Source organism: Acinonyx jubatus, chromosome A1, assembly GCF_027475565.1.
Source record: "Acinonyx jubatus isolate Ajub_Pintada_27869175 chromosome A1, VMU_Ajub_asm_v1.0, whole genome shotgun sequence".
NCBI classification, from domain to species: domain Eukaryota; kingdom Metazoa; phylum Chordata; class Mammalia; order Carnivora; family Felidae; genus Acinonyx; species Acinonyx jubatus.
In genome coordinates, this window is record NC_069380.1 from 84962191 (window position 1) to 84977649 (window position 15459).

The window sequence follows — 15459 nt, forward strand, 5'->3', positions numbered from 1 at the left end:
CTTATCTGTCCTGTGCAGAATTTAAGGGTTAGGATGCCTAATGTGGAGCTCAAAATTCTTGCTTCTCTTGGAAGTTTCTTACATTTGAGATACGTCCTGACTATGGAATGTCATGCCTGGGGTGTTTTACTTTTCCTTTTCTCTGTCTATGTCTCTGTCTCTGTCTCTCTCTCTCTCAGTCTCTCTCTTTTATCAAGACTGTATCTTTCCTTCTTCTACCTAGCTCAGTGGTATCCCATGTGAAGGCTTTGTCAACCAGTTTCTAGGTCTCCTTTAGAAGGAGTTATTCCATATGTAGTTGTAGATGTGTTGTATCTATAGGAGGAAGTGAGTTCAAGATCATCCTTTGCCACTGAATTACTTTCTTTTTAGTTCTTTTCTATGTTTGTGGATAAAATGTTCTGTGTTGGCAGGCAAATTTATTTTTTAATTATTCCTCCAAGAGTAATCAAACTTTCCTCTACTATTTTTGAATGCAAGTAAAATATATACATAAAATGTCTCAAATTCATCAAGAGAATTAAGATTATTATTGATCATACATTATTCCCATTTGGACTAATTGAATTTTTTTTTACTTCTTATTTGTAGTTCAAGATCTTATTTATAGAAATAGTGCATCTACTTTTGTACAGTCAGAAATACAAAGATAGTAACAAAAACATTTATTTGATCAAAGTAAAAGAAAAATTTAATTCCATTTTTGCAGGACTTGCATTTTTTTGCTCAATAAATAATTAATTCTAATGCAGTCTCTTTCTTTGCAGACACTATGTAGTAATTCATATGATTCATCAGAAAACAAATTGGGCATCAAGCATATAACAAAAGAATGTCTTCTCTTTCAACATTCATCCATTCCAACTTAATTGTTATGTATTTACTGTGTCACATTATAATCAAGACTATGAAAAAAGCTGATAAATGGTAAGAAACTAGCAGTCAAGGATTCCCTTGTCTCTTTTCAGAACTCTACAGCGTATTCCTTTTATGGCTGTATGTATTACATCAGAAAAGATTCTGATGCCACACATTGGGAAAGCTAACAGAGGGATCTGATAGATGAAAGGGGAAAGTCTTCTTGAAAAGGATGAGATGCACCAGAAAGAACAGCATGAGCTGTGTATGTCAGAAATTGTCATGGGAGCTGAACCCAGGAATAGTCACATCTTTGGTTTGGTGGGCACCTGATCACTCCAGAGTCAGGAAATATTTCTTTCTATTTCCTTAAGTACACTTTCATATTTCCATAGCCAAGACTCTATTAACTATAAATCTGTTAATATGTTATTCTCATTTTTGTCTAAGCCTTACTCAGCTTCCTATATGAGTTTCTCCACATAGTCAACCCATACTGTTAGTGCTGCATAAACAATGGGTGACTGGGCAGCTTGATAGTTGAAAGCAAGAACAGGAAGTGAAAACTGACTAGGCAAGGTAAATCTGAGAAGAACTAAGTAGGGTAGGTATGGAGCACAAGTTGTCAAACAAACTATGGACACATTTTTTTTGTATATAATTAGCATGTAAATCTGCATGAAACATAACGTAAATCATGGGCATTGTAGCACTTCAGATAGTCAGGAGACTACTAATTAAATGGTACAGAAGGCTCAGAGTTCAGTGGTACATGTTTTTACCAATTTATATTGGAAATGACAAGAGATTGTTAGACTATCCACATAGACTTGGGCACTTGGCACATGTACTTTTTGGAGCTGGAATTTCTGACTCAGATATTATGAAATTGCATGTGATTTTAGTCAGGTGACAATCTGTAAGTCCTCAGAAGGATCCCTGAAATAATTGATTGATGGAGAAAAGCTGAGTTTATCACATAATAATAAGGGCAAGCACCATCTCAGCAGAATCTAAGAAAGGGAGGTCAAGAATGGTACACTTTCAATGCACTGTCCCATGTGCTGAGTGGGTTGTCTTTCTTTCACTGTTGGTGGAGGATTCAGCAGTTATCGTGTGATAATATGGCAGTAAAGACAACTAACTGTACTCTGACATTCTGCACTTCTTGCTTATAATCTCTTCACAGTTATAAGCAAATGAATTTCTGCTGAAGGGATGGAACTATCTGGTAATCTTCCATGTCGAAGATGAGGTGGTAACATACATATATTGATTTATCCAACTGTTATTTCCTAATTAACCACTGTGATGCACACAAATGGATGAATTGTCATTCAGTCAGTGTAAAAATTTGTGTCATTTAATGATAATGGGGCTAAAGAAATTACTTGAGGAAGCTTAAGACTTTAAACCATAAGTTAATTTAAAAATGTTTGCATATGGGGCAACTTGGTGGCTCAGTCGGTTAAGCGTTCAGCTTCTGCTCAGGTCATTATCTCTCAGTCTGTGAGTTCGAGTCCTGCATCATCTCTGTGCTGACAGCTCAGAGTCTAGAGCCTACTTTGGCTTCTGTGTCTCCCTCTCTGCCACTCCCCTGCTCATGCTCTGGCTCTCTCGCTCTCTATCTAAAAAAATAAATAAAAACATTAAAAAAATTAAAAATGTTTGCATAAATAAAAATAGACTAAAATAGTTAATAATTATCAAAAGAAGAAATATTCAGTTGGACTCAATGTGATTATTCAGTGTGATTACTTCAGAAAAAGAACTAGAAGATATAATATCCTGTGTTAATACAGGTAGCTACAAGCATATTATCCTGTATGACCACCTCTTTAATCAAAAGCTTTGTGTTCTCAGGGTGCCTAGTTGGCTCAGTTGGTCAAGCATCCAACTCTTCGTTTTAGCACAAGTCATGTCAGGCTCTGTATTGACAGTATGGAGCCTGCTTGGGATTCTCTGCCTCACTGTCTTTTGCCCCTGCCCCTCTCACACTGTCTCTCCCTCTCTCTCAAAATAAATAAATAAACATTTTCTAAAATATGTTTTTTGTTCTACAAAGCCTTCAGTGGATGTATTATTCATTATTTTCCAAATCCATAGAGCACCTAACAATGTAAAAATAAGCCTATATGCTCAAAGAACTTTGCAAAACCACTTATTAAGACCAATAAGGTAATTGGTTGCTAAACTAAGAATTTAAAAAACCACAATATGGAAATTTTCTTCAACCAACCATACTGTCCCATCACTAGATGTTAGAGTTCCAACAGTTAGTCCTCTACCATATTTTTTTCTTGTTTTGTTTTGTTTTGTTTTATTTTATTCTACTTTTTATGTTTAATTTACATCCAAGTTAGTTAACATAGAGTGCAACAGAGATTTCAGGAGTAGATTCCTTAATGCCGTAACCAATTTAGCCTATCTTCTTCCCACAACCCCTTCAGCAATCCTCTGTTCTCTATAATTAAGAGTCTCCTATGTTTTGTCCCCCCTCCCTGTTTTTATGCTATTTGCTATTTATGCTTCCCTCCCTTTATGTTCTTCTGTTTTGTATCTTAAAGCCCTCATATGAGTGAAGTCATATGAAATTTATCATTCTCTGACTAATTTCACTTAGCATAATACTCTCTAGTTCCATCCACGTAATTGCAAATGGCAAGATTTCATTCTTTTTGATGTCTGAGTAATACTCCATTGTGTGTGTGTGTATACATATATCATATTATGTGTATACACACACACACACACACACACGCACACACACACACCATATCTTCTTTATCCATTCATCCATTGATGGACATTTGGGCTCTTTCAATACTTTGGCTATTGTTGATAGTGCTGCTATAAATATTGGGGTGCATGTGACCTTTTGAAGCAGCATATCTGTATCCCTTGGATAAATACCTAGTAGTGAAATCGCTGGGTTGTAACGTAGTCTATATTTAATTTTTTTGAGGAGCCTACATATTGTTTTCCTGAGTGGCTGCACCAGCTTGCATTTCCACCAAAAGTGCAAAAGAGATCCTCTTTCTCCGCATCCTCACCAACAACTGTTGTTGCCTGAGTTGTTAATTTTAGCCATTCTGACAGGTGTGAGATGGTATCTCCCTGTGGTTTTGATTTGTATTTCCCTGATGATGAGTGATGTGGAGCATTTTTTCATGCATCAGTTGGCCATCTGGATGTCTTCTTTGGAGAAGTGTCTCTTCATGTCTTTTGCCCACTTTTTAATAGGGTTATTTGTTTTTTGGGTGTTGAGTTTGATAAGTTCTTTATAAATTTTGGATACTAACTCTTTATCTGATATGTCGTGTGCAAATATCTTCTCCCATTCCATCAGCTGCCTTTTAGTTTTACCGATTGTTTTCTTTGCTCTGCAGAAGCTTTTTACTTTGATGATGTTCCAATAGTTCATTTTTCTTTTGGTTTCCCTTGTTTCCAGGGACGTGTTGAGTAAGAAGTTGCTGTGGCCAAGATCAAAGAGGTTTTTGCCTGCTTTCTCCTCGAGGATTTTGATGGCTTCCTGTCTTATATTTAGGTCTTTCATCCATTTTGAGTTTCTTTTTGTGTATGGTTTGAGAAAGTGATCCAGGTTCATTGTTCTGCATGTTGCTGTCCAGTTTTCCCAGCACCACCTGCTGAAAAGACTGTCTTTATTCCATTGGATAGTCTTGCCTGCTTTGTCAAAGATTTGTTGGCCATACATTTGTGGGTCCATTTGGGGGTTCTCTATTCTGTTCCATTGATCTGAGTGTCTGTTCTTGTGCCAGTACCATACTGTCTTGATGATTACAGCTTTGTAGTATAGCTTGCAGTCTGTGATTGTGATGCCTCCAGCTTTGGTTTTCTTTTTCAAGATTTCTTTGGCTATATGGGGTCTTTTGTGGTTCCATACAAATTTGAGGATTGTTTGTTCTAGCTCTGTGAAGAATGCTGTTGTTATGTTGATAGGTATTGTATTGAATATGTAGATTCCTTTTGGTGCTATTAACATTTTAACAATATTTGTTCTTCCTATCCAGGAGCATGGAATCTTTTTCCATTTGTTGTGTCTTCTTCAATTTCTTTCATAAGGTTTGTATAGTTTTCGGTACATAGATTTTTCACCTCTTTGGTTAGATTTATTACTAGGTATTTTATGGGTTTTTGTGTGTGTGTATGTAATTGCAATTGGGATCAATTCTTTGCTTTCTCTTTCTCTTGTTTCATTGTTGGTGTAGAGGAATGCAATTGATTTCTGTGCATTGATTTTATATCCTGCACCTTTGCTGAATTCATGAATCAGTTCTAGCAATTTTTTAGTGGACTCTTTTGGGTGTACCATATAGACTATCATGTCATCTGTGAAGAGTGAAAGTTTGACCTCCTCCTGGCAGATTTTCATGCCTTTTATTTCTGTGTGTTGTCTGATTGCAGAGGCTAAGCTTTCCAATACTATGTTGAATAACAGTGGAAAGAGTGGACATCCCTGTCTTGTTCCTGACCTTAGGGGGAAAGCTCTCAGTGTTTCCCCACTGAAGGTGATATTATCATTGGATCATTCATAGATGGCTTTTATGATCTCGAGGTTTGCTCCTTCTATCCCTACTTTCTTGAGGGTTTTTATCAAGAAAGGATGTTGTATTTTGTCAAATGCTTTCTCTGCATCTATTGAGAGGACCTAATCTTCCTACCTTCCTAACAATTCAGGAGATGGTTTAATGAAATCTGCTTGGAAATATACCTGGCAAAGATTAAATAACAATATTTGTTCTTCCAATCCATAAACATGGACTGTTGTTCTATTTTTGTGTCATCTTCAATTATTTGCATCACTAAAATATAGTTTTCAAAATAAAGGTTTTTGTTTGTTTGTTTTACATCTTTAGTTAGGTTTATCCTTCAGTATCCTATGAGTTTTGATGCAATTGTAAATGGGATTGATTTCTTAATTTATCTTTCTTCTGCTTTATTATTTGAGTATAGAAATACAACAGACTCCTAAAACTTTAGGATTTTCTGAGTGATACAAATATCTTGATATTTATACAAGCCCTTTTTACTATACCTGAATTTTTGCTATTGAGGTCACTCAAGGTGGGGTCCCTAGATAGCTACAGGGTAGGGATTTGTCCCTAAAAGAACAAAAAATGTTATTGGAGGATTAAAACTATGTACCTTACCCCATGGAGATGAGTGGTATAGAGTTGTCCAATTATCAGTTGCCAATGATATAATCACTCATGCCTATATTTTGAAACTTCCACAAACATTATAAAACAATGAAGCTAAGAGAACCTCATGTCAGTGCACATACTGAAGTGATAGGAAAATGACCTGCTTAGAGAGACATGAAAGCTCTATATCCCTACTCTACTCTATGCTCCACTTATCTTTTCCATTTAACTATTCCTGAGTTGTAACCTTTGTAATAAAACTGTGAGCGTACATATATTCCCTTACTGAGTTTTTTGAGTCATTCTCAACAATTACCACAAATGAGGGGAGTTTGGGGAACCCCTGAACTTTTAGTCTTCCTCGCAGAATGTGAATAGCCTCAAGGTCTCATTGGTGGCTGGTGTCTGAAGTGGGGATAGTCTTGTGGGACTAAGTCTTAACTTCAGGGATCAACGTAGTTTGGAGTAAATAGTGTCAGAATTTTATTAAATTATTAGACAACCCACTGGCATTGGAAAATTGATTAGAAACATGTGGTTTGAAAATATAAAGGATAAAAGGCATAAAAGGAATTAAGAAATGATGGATCCTACCTCTGGGAATTGGTTCACTGGGCACTTAAAGATGTGGAAATCAATTAGGAAAAAAGCAAAATATGTAATCAATTTGTTTTTGCAATAGCTACTGAAATAAAAAATAATGGTAGGTTAGAACTTGATGCTGGAATAAACTCAGAATTTAGTCTGACATTTTTTATTAGCCTCAAACCCTACTCCAAATATTCTGGGACAAGAGGAATGCCGCAGACAATCAATATGGGAAAGGAAGGCAAAAATAGAAGTTATCAAAAACAGTAGTTATGTGGAATTTTCTCATTTGTGGATGATTCTCATCTTGAAGAAACTTTTCTAAAATGGATGATGAGAGTTTTCAGTTTAGGGCCAATGATTAGCTTGCTATGAAATTTTGGTGTGTTCAAGGTTCCTGAGATACAACCCTGTGTCAGGATCCATGCTGTCAACACTGATTCTCTTTCTCCTGCTCTCTTGGCCTCTCAATCCATCTCTTTCTCAAAATAAGTAAAGGAAGAGTCAAGAACTCATTTGGTTGATGAGACTTACAGCACATGTAACTAGCATAGGGGTATTATTCAAGTATTCAGGTTTTAAAATGTCTATAAACAAAGAAAAATGCAAGCAGGCTAATAGACAAACTATCAGAAGGCATAGAGACACAACATAGAAAAGGACACCCCAACATAAAAGAGGACGATCACACTGGTAATTAGGGAAATGTGATATAACTTTGCATGCACAAGTTTGTTTCTATCCCCCCAAAACTAAAAACAAAACCCACAAACATAAAAATTGGGAGGTTGAGAAGCAACTGGCATATTTCTGCACTGATGGTGAGAGAGTAGATTAATGCAGGGGCCCACAACAATTTTAGTGTAGTTTTAAGCTTATGAGCTCCCCTTATCTCTGTTATAAACACTTGACTGCCAAGATAATATGCATGCCTCCTGTATCTTTTCTGAGTCACTGGTCCCCTGTTTGTTTCCTCTTTTTCTTTTTTTTTAATGCTTATTTATTTTTGAGAGAGAGAGAGAGAGAGAGAGAGAGCACGACGGAGGGGCAGAGAGAGGGAGATATAGAAATCGAAGCAGGCTCCAGGCTCAGAGCTGTCAGCACATAGCCTGACGTGGGGCTCGAACCCACAAACCCTGAGATAATGACCTAAGCCCAAGTTGGACACTTAACCAACTGAGCCACACAGGCGCCCCTTGTTTCTTCTTTGTGTGTTGGTTCTGGTATAGATTTTGAGAGTCCTGGAGGAATATTGCCTGAGTATTGTTCTATGTGAATTTTTCTCCCTCATATATTAACAAGGTTAATGGATATCCTAATTAGAGCCAATTATCTGGTTCAGCTACCTCTGCACAGGGACTGTAAGAAATATTCCCAAGCAATGGCCAAAACTTCTTTTGTTTCAGACAGTTCCCTGACTTCTCCAGCTCCACATGGACTGCCTATTTTTGCTTTTTGTTGGAGGAAAGAAATGTGCGTCTGTTCCTCTGTCCAAACTGATGAGCTTTAGAACTGGGAGTCTTGTTTGTCTTCACTCTGGGCTTTTTTTCTCCATCCAGACTTCCTGGCAGTACCTCACCTCTTCTGCCTCTACCTACCCCTCCTCCTGTTTCTGCACCACCATGGGTGCGGCAAGCATAACTGGCTCCTGCACCAGTCTTCATGCCTCCAGTGCCAGTGGCTCCTGCTCCTTCTATTCTTGGTATCTAGGAGCAAAGAGCACCTCCAGCTGTTGCAACACCTTCTTATGAGGTTCAAACTGGACCCTTCCCTAATCAATACGAAAGGGCCCAAGGGTTCTCTTGGACTTAAACTGCCCAATTTCTTTCCCTACAAGTGCCCCAGGTCAACATGGACAGTGGGAATAAGTGGATTGTCTCTTAAGTCAACTGAAGTGCAACACATTCAGTATTTAAGCTAATTTAAGTTTGTTAGTTTAATTAAGGAAGACTTGTCTTTAGAGTTATTTGCATTAAATATAAAACGTTTCTTCTACCAAGGTTTACTAAAGGTGAAATAAGCCCATGCTATCTCTGTTGTCATTTGTCAGCAAAAAGATGACCTAAAATGATACCACTTTCATTTCCTTCAAACTTTTCATGGGTAGTTTTAAAAAAACAAGTGGGTGATGGGTATTGAGGAGTGCACATTTTGGGATGAGCACTGGGTGTTGTATGGAAACCAATTTGACAATAAATTTCATATTAAAAAAGTAGAAAATAAAAATAAAAAATAGAAAAAACAAGTAGGCTAAATAAATTAAGAGGTTTATATATAAATGTTTTCATAGGTTTCAAAATCTTTGGTCACCTCAAACTTGGAAGTCTTGCTAAGGTAAATGATAAATTGGAATGGATACATTGGATATCTAAGTTTTGTCAAAACAGTAAAGTAGTGAAGCATTGATGGCTGAACATAGTTTCATGCCTTTGGTTTCTTATTGAAGAGAAGCTGAAGATACTTGGGTCTGTTGGTAAACATGTGTTATGCTTTATTGAAAGACTTTATGGCAGAAAAACATGGTTTTAGAATTATGCAATGTATTCATATACACTGTATTCATATCTCAAGAATTCTGGTGTAGGAAGCAGTTCACATTTTTTCACTACTTAATTTTTACTGGAGAATAAAGTTTCTAAGAGTTAAAATTATGCTAAATATAATTAAAACTGATGGAAATAAGGGAAGCAACTCTGCATACAAGAAAATATTTGTTTTTAATACGAAAAGTATAAGGAATGTGAATGCATATTGTTGAAGGAAAAACGAAGTAATTTTGTCCTAAAATGAGACATATTGTTTGAAGAGAATGGGCTTAGGACAAAATCTGAATGAAAAGAAAGCTGTGGAAGGTTTGTGAAGGGGAATCCTTGGAAAATAATTTTATATGTGGTTAGTAGTAAGTTTGAAATGAATGGGATTTGAAAGTACACGGCATTAAGTTTGAAACTCTATTTTCATCTTTGTTAAAAAGACAAAGTTTTTTTTTTTTTTATTTTGTTTGCTCTTTATAAGAAAATGTAATCAAAGTTGTTTTTTTTTTCTCTTTTTACCAACCAGAAAACCAGTGTTTTACTTTATCTTCCCAGAAAACCATAGCTTCTGTGTTTTGTCTTTATCAGGACTTTGATTACTTAAGAAAGTGCCTGGTTGGGTCAGGAGATAGGACATGGGACTCTTAACTCAAGGTTGTGAGTTCAGAAGCCACATTTGGTGTGGAGCCTATTAAAATGAAAAAAAAAAAAAAAGAAAAAATGAAAAAGAGTGAAACTTAAAACTTCTCGATGTTGAAGGAGCTAAATATTGCTAAACAATATGTAATTTCCTGTGGAATCCCTTATTGTCATCTTGGTTAAATATAAATATTACACTTATAATAACCTATAATACGTTTTAGGCATGTGTTTTCAAGCTTTCTCCGTGTTTTAACAAGATTTACAAGTTTTAAATCATAAATGAAATATTATTTTTAATAATTATGTTCCTTATTTGGTATGTGAAGTTACCTGGACAACAATGTCAAACCAAGAATGAAATGTTTAGGTTGTATTTTACAGGTAAATCTATAAGTATCTAGAAAATATATGAAATTAACAAAATTTATAGTATGTACTCATAGAGAGTCATTACTTGAATTATTGAAATGTTGTATGTCACAGAAATAATCAGAATTCCTTATCAATTGCATTATAATAAACTCTCATATCAGATCTTTAACCATTTCTGAGGATTTTTTTAATTTTATTTTTTTACTTATTATTATTATTATTGTCATTTATACTTACTATTCTAATGCTCTTGCAAAATGTATTTCATCTTCAAGGAGATTCATAAAAAGAATTTTGGGGAAAGTAGTTTTTTGTATCTTTAAAAACATAAAATCAACCTGGGTAAGAATTTAACTAATGGGAAAGTTGCACTTAAGATGAACAAAATTAAATACATAGAACTAAATGTATTGAGGACGATGATAGAATATTACTTTGTGAACCAATGGAAGCATTTAAAATTTCTCCCTACCTGAAATCTCCATAATTCAGAAACTCTCAGTAAGTGTTCTTTCTTCCATGGTATTTATAATTATTTGCATAAGCTCCATGAGAACCTGTTCTCCTTGTGACAGGGCACCATTGGAAACATTGGTTACATTACCAAGGCTTTGAATGGAATGTCATATTTGAAAGAAACATGCATAGACTCAGACATGACCAGATAGCTTTAAGGAATTAAGGTTGAGTTTGGGAAAGCAATAAACCCCTTGAGAATGTTGGCCTGATACCTTGCTTACAGAGTTCCCAGCAGCCTTACCAGCTGACAATGTATCTTACTGGTGGGGGTAGGATTTCTGCAGATGTTGGAGGAAATATATTTCCCAGATATATTGGAGACATTGAGAAGAGGAATACACCCAAATCTACAGCTATTGCAGACAAGCCTGATGACAAATATTTGCTTGTCTCTGGTCTCAAGAAGCTAATAAAAGTTCAATCTAGTGATTCTTTATAAGAAGTTCCAGCAAGAAGATTTTAAAGGATCCATAAGATCAATCACTATTCTTGGTGAGTTTATGTAAATAATTATGCCAATTCTGTTAAAATTATACTTATTTTACAAACAAATTCATCCTGGTTTGACCAGCTCTGGAAATAAAGGTGAATGTAGAGAAATACTATATGTTTCAATAATATATCTTTTTTGATGTTAAATTCTAATTTTGGTTAATTGTCTTTAAGAATTGGTTATTTGCCTAAGATGGACAACTTGCGGTAAACTTCAGAGAGACTGTCATAAGACCCCACATATAGACAATCTTCATGCTTATTACTCTATAGCTAATAAAAGGAGCCCCATGGACACATGCTTATTTAAACATCTGGACAATGGTTTGGACTCCCAAAACAACTGTGGTAACTCAGTTGTCACCTTGATCAATTCATGTGACTTGGATAATAAAATATCTCCTTAAAAGTCAGAGCATATCCCACTCTATGGGTTTAGTTTTGAACTTGTGAATATAATGGATGGCCCCACATTCCTTATCATTTGATTGGAGAATGAACTTGGGGATGCCCTTATCTCCCAGAACAATTCATCTCCTACTTACCAGTGATTCCTTGCAAGTATGATATGGTTAAGGCTAGACATCAGGCAAAGAAGCCTTCTTAATACTTTTATCCCTTAGTCATATTTATTATAGGACCCACCTCTTTTAATGTAAAACTGCAAGTAAAGGCTTAGCCACGTATACAGTGGCCACCTTTAACCAAACCCAACACAAAGTCACCCCAATACCAGCACACATAGGAATATTTATATCACTAAATATAATATTTCTTACTGATCTATGCTAAATATTACATGAAACAAACACTCCAGGACATAGGGGGCCTTTCTCTTGCCTTTGAATTATCAAAATTTTAACTGAATATGCCAACCAATAGATAGGCTCATTACCACACCTTCCCCATCTACATAGTCCTTCTTATCAATACACTCAGGAAGGATTATATCAAATATGGGATGGATATATGTGGCTTACTCCTACAATAACACAACTAAGTCAATAGGGTCTTTTATGCTGGGAACAGAGAAACCATACCCTTGATTCATGACACTATAGTACTCACCAAAGAAATGTCTCCCCCCAGGAAGCCTGTGACCATACCATTATTTTACGGGCAACCAATTGGTTTGCTACTTCCTGGACAAGGGGACCAGAGACATCATATGGCTAACTTCTAATGGAATACAATTGCTATGTGGGGCAAATTAATGGTCATGACTTTCACCCAGCTGAACTAGAAGATGCACTATAGGTTATGCCTGGATATATGGTTGTAGCACTGAGTGTATCACAAGTCCATCTTACTTTCTATATCTAAAACAATCATACATAAGATCCATGTTTCTCTGGTATGACCATCTGACATGTATTTTTCTCATTTCAGCAGGTTTAGGCGATGTCATATAGCACACGGAGCTCCTTGATAAATACAAAAGTAATGCCTTAACTCACAAAACAGCTTTACATTGTTAAACACTAAAGTAACTCACATGAATAAACAAATTCTACACAACAGAATGGCATTAGATAACTTAGATAACAGCAGCACAAGAGGAACCTATGCTATTATTAAAGTGGAATGTTGCATCTACAATACACACTATAACAAAACTATAACAGGATTACATACTGATACAAATAACCAAATTGGTGCTCTTAAAGACCCTGCATTGTCACTTAAAGATTGGCTGAGATCATGGTTGGGAGGTGGACTATGGTCCATGCTAAAAGGTATTCTTATCACACCTTTTATTTTTATTATAGTAATAATCCTGATATATTGTCCCTTTCACATTATTTATTTCCTTTGGTTGAGACACATGCAACTATTTCCTGTGTCCTTTGCCCAGTCAACATCTGGTCCTTTTACTTGAAACAAATTGACCCTGATGACCACTCAGGACCCTACAACAATGACCTTCTGTAATAGTCCTATTACAGTCCTAACTTGTAGGACAGATAGTGACCAATTGAAGTCCATATAGGGACATCTATACAACCCCCATCAGTTTGCAGGTTGGAAAAGTTACAGAATATGAGTTCTTTTGACATTCAAATGAAGAAATTTATTTGTGCCTTTTATTTATGTATCCCACCTCACCCCAATAAGATACTTGCCCATGAGCCTTCCGCTGTCTAGACTCTCAAACTGCTTAGCTGACCACCCCTCCTGGCACTTCCTTTGTCTTTCTCCATGTAACCCCCTTCATGGAATATCACTGTTTCCCTAGGACATTGGAGAGAAACAAGTTGTGTTTTCCTGACCCTCTCTTGTATTCCCTCTGGGAGTTGCACCTGATTGATCATCTAATGAAACAAAACAAAACAGCAAATCTCCAAATTCACAAATTGTATATATTAAGTATGTGCATTTTTGTATATAAATTTTACCTCAATAAAACTAAATTTAAAAATAAAACTTCAGAGATATAAGTTATGTTTTATAGTTATATCTCAAATGTATTTATTTATTTATGTATTTATTTACCAAATTTATTTTCTAATGTACTCATTGATTTATTTTTGAAGTGTATTTATTTATTTTGAGAGAGAGAGCATGAGAGGGGGGAAGAGAGAGGGAGAAAGAGAATTTCAAGCAAGATCCATGCTGTCAGTACAGAGCCTGTCACAAGGCTCAATCTCAATAACCATGAGATCAAGACCTGACCTGAAATCACGGGGCAGACACTTAATAGACTGTGCCACCCAGGTGCCCCTTTACTAATTGATTTCTTATATTTTTATTAGATTATGTTTTTGAGGTAGGGGATTCAGATACATTTTAGAACTTGAAATTTTCCTTTATATTTCTTTGAAAAGTATGTGTATTTGCCTTACTGTTTAATACAAAATCTTTCATTAAAATCAATATGAACTAGCTCTATCAAAATTTGTTGATATTTCACTATTTACATTTGCTAGGAAATGGTATATTGTGTACTTCTTTCAATTAACCTGCTATCTGGCAATTGCATGTTTTCTTAATTGAACCAATTTCCTCACAACCTTATTTAAACATAAACTTTACTTATTGGAAATAGTATTCAGTCTTAGCTCAAGAGCACTCACATTAACATAAGGGGATTTATTACAGCCAAAGTATTTAATAACCCTGCCACGGGCATGCAGAAGAAGGGTGCAACATGACAATGGAATCCCAAAGCTTTTGGCTCTAGGTTCTGGCAGCAGTGGTAGAGAACATCCCTTAGGGCTGAAAATTGACTTTTCTCTTTTAGGATAAGCTTAGAAAATGTGTCATATAAACTAGGTAGAACATTAAAAACAGAGCATTTTGAAATATTCCTCTTATTTACAGTTTACAAGTCGCTTTGACAAAATTACATGATTTTATCCCAAAAGGTACAGAAAAGGAAAGGTACACAGTAAGGCAGAGGGAGAGAGAGAGAGAGAGAGAGAGAGAGAGAGAGAGAGAGAGAGAGAGAAGAGAGAGACTGAAATGAGAACAATTCTCAGGTCTTCAGGCCCAGATAATGGGAAAAGAGCTGAAGCCCTGAGAGTGTTCTATGGAAAAAAAAAAAAATGACTTCTAAGCTTAGTTCCAAGGTAAAGAAAAACACATCTGTTCCTCTGTCCTACCTACCTGCACCTGGCCAGGGAAGCAGAACTGAGAGAAGAAGGGTCTTGATGCTCACACAGAAAAGCTGCATCCCAGTTGGTGGTCTCAGTGCTAGAAGGTCAGACCTCTGTCCTCCCATGAGCTATCAAGGGTCACAGTCCTAAGATCTGGTTCACTTACATTCACACTGTTTCTAGAACACTGTGAACATGATTCACAAAAAACTAACTTGTTAGGCCACTCACATAGGGAAGAGTGAAAGCAGGAAGTGGACTCTAAACAAACTGACTATTGCTTGTATACAGGAAAGGACTAATTAAGGAAGAAAGTTAAAGCAAGGTTATTGATTATAGGATGAAACAATCACCTGACAGAATGAAGAAAACTTTAACCCTTCATTTCAGTAAGGAGATTGGCTTTCTGAATTAGAATTTAAACCACTTTTTTACTCTTTCAAGGAAAACAAAATTAGTGACATTCAACTCGTCTTAATTGGCAGAAGGTAAGCATGAACAGTGTCACATAAAGCAGTGCGAAGTTCTGTGTACAGGTACAGAGGTTGTGAGATGCCTAGATCTCAATATCCCAAGAGAGAGGGTGAGTGTCTATAGAAGGATTCTTCTCCTTCTTTCATCTTACTTTTGGGCGTAAACATGGGAGCACCTGTTCTACATATTTTAGCTATAATTTATACACAAACATCATAA

The 15459-nt window shown here is 36.0% G+C and overlaps 1 protein-coding gene across 5 annotated transcripts in view; it reads right to left on the bottom strand.

Moving 5' to 3' along the window:
* LOC128314802 (butyrophilin subfamily 1 member A1-like) overlaps positions 1-15041 on the bottom strand; it is a 367358-nt gene extending 352317 nt beyond the window's left edge. For 3 of the 5 annotated variants that reach the window (XM_053218535.1, XM_053218528.1, XM_053218524.1), the window contains exon 1: positions 14777-15041. The gene's annotated coding sequence lies outside the window, so the exon portion shown is untranslated. The remainder of the gene's footprint in view (positions 1-14776) is intronic. The other 2 variants (XR_008296877.1, XM_053218514.1) reach the window with 1 other exon arrangement.
* Positions 15042-15459: the final 418 nt, after the last annotated feature.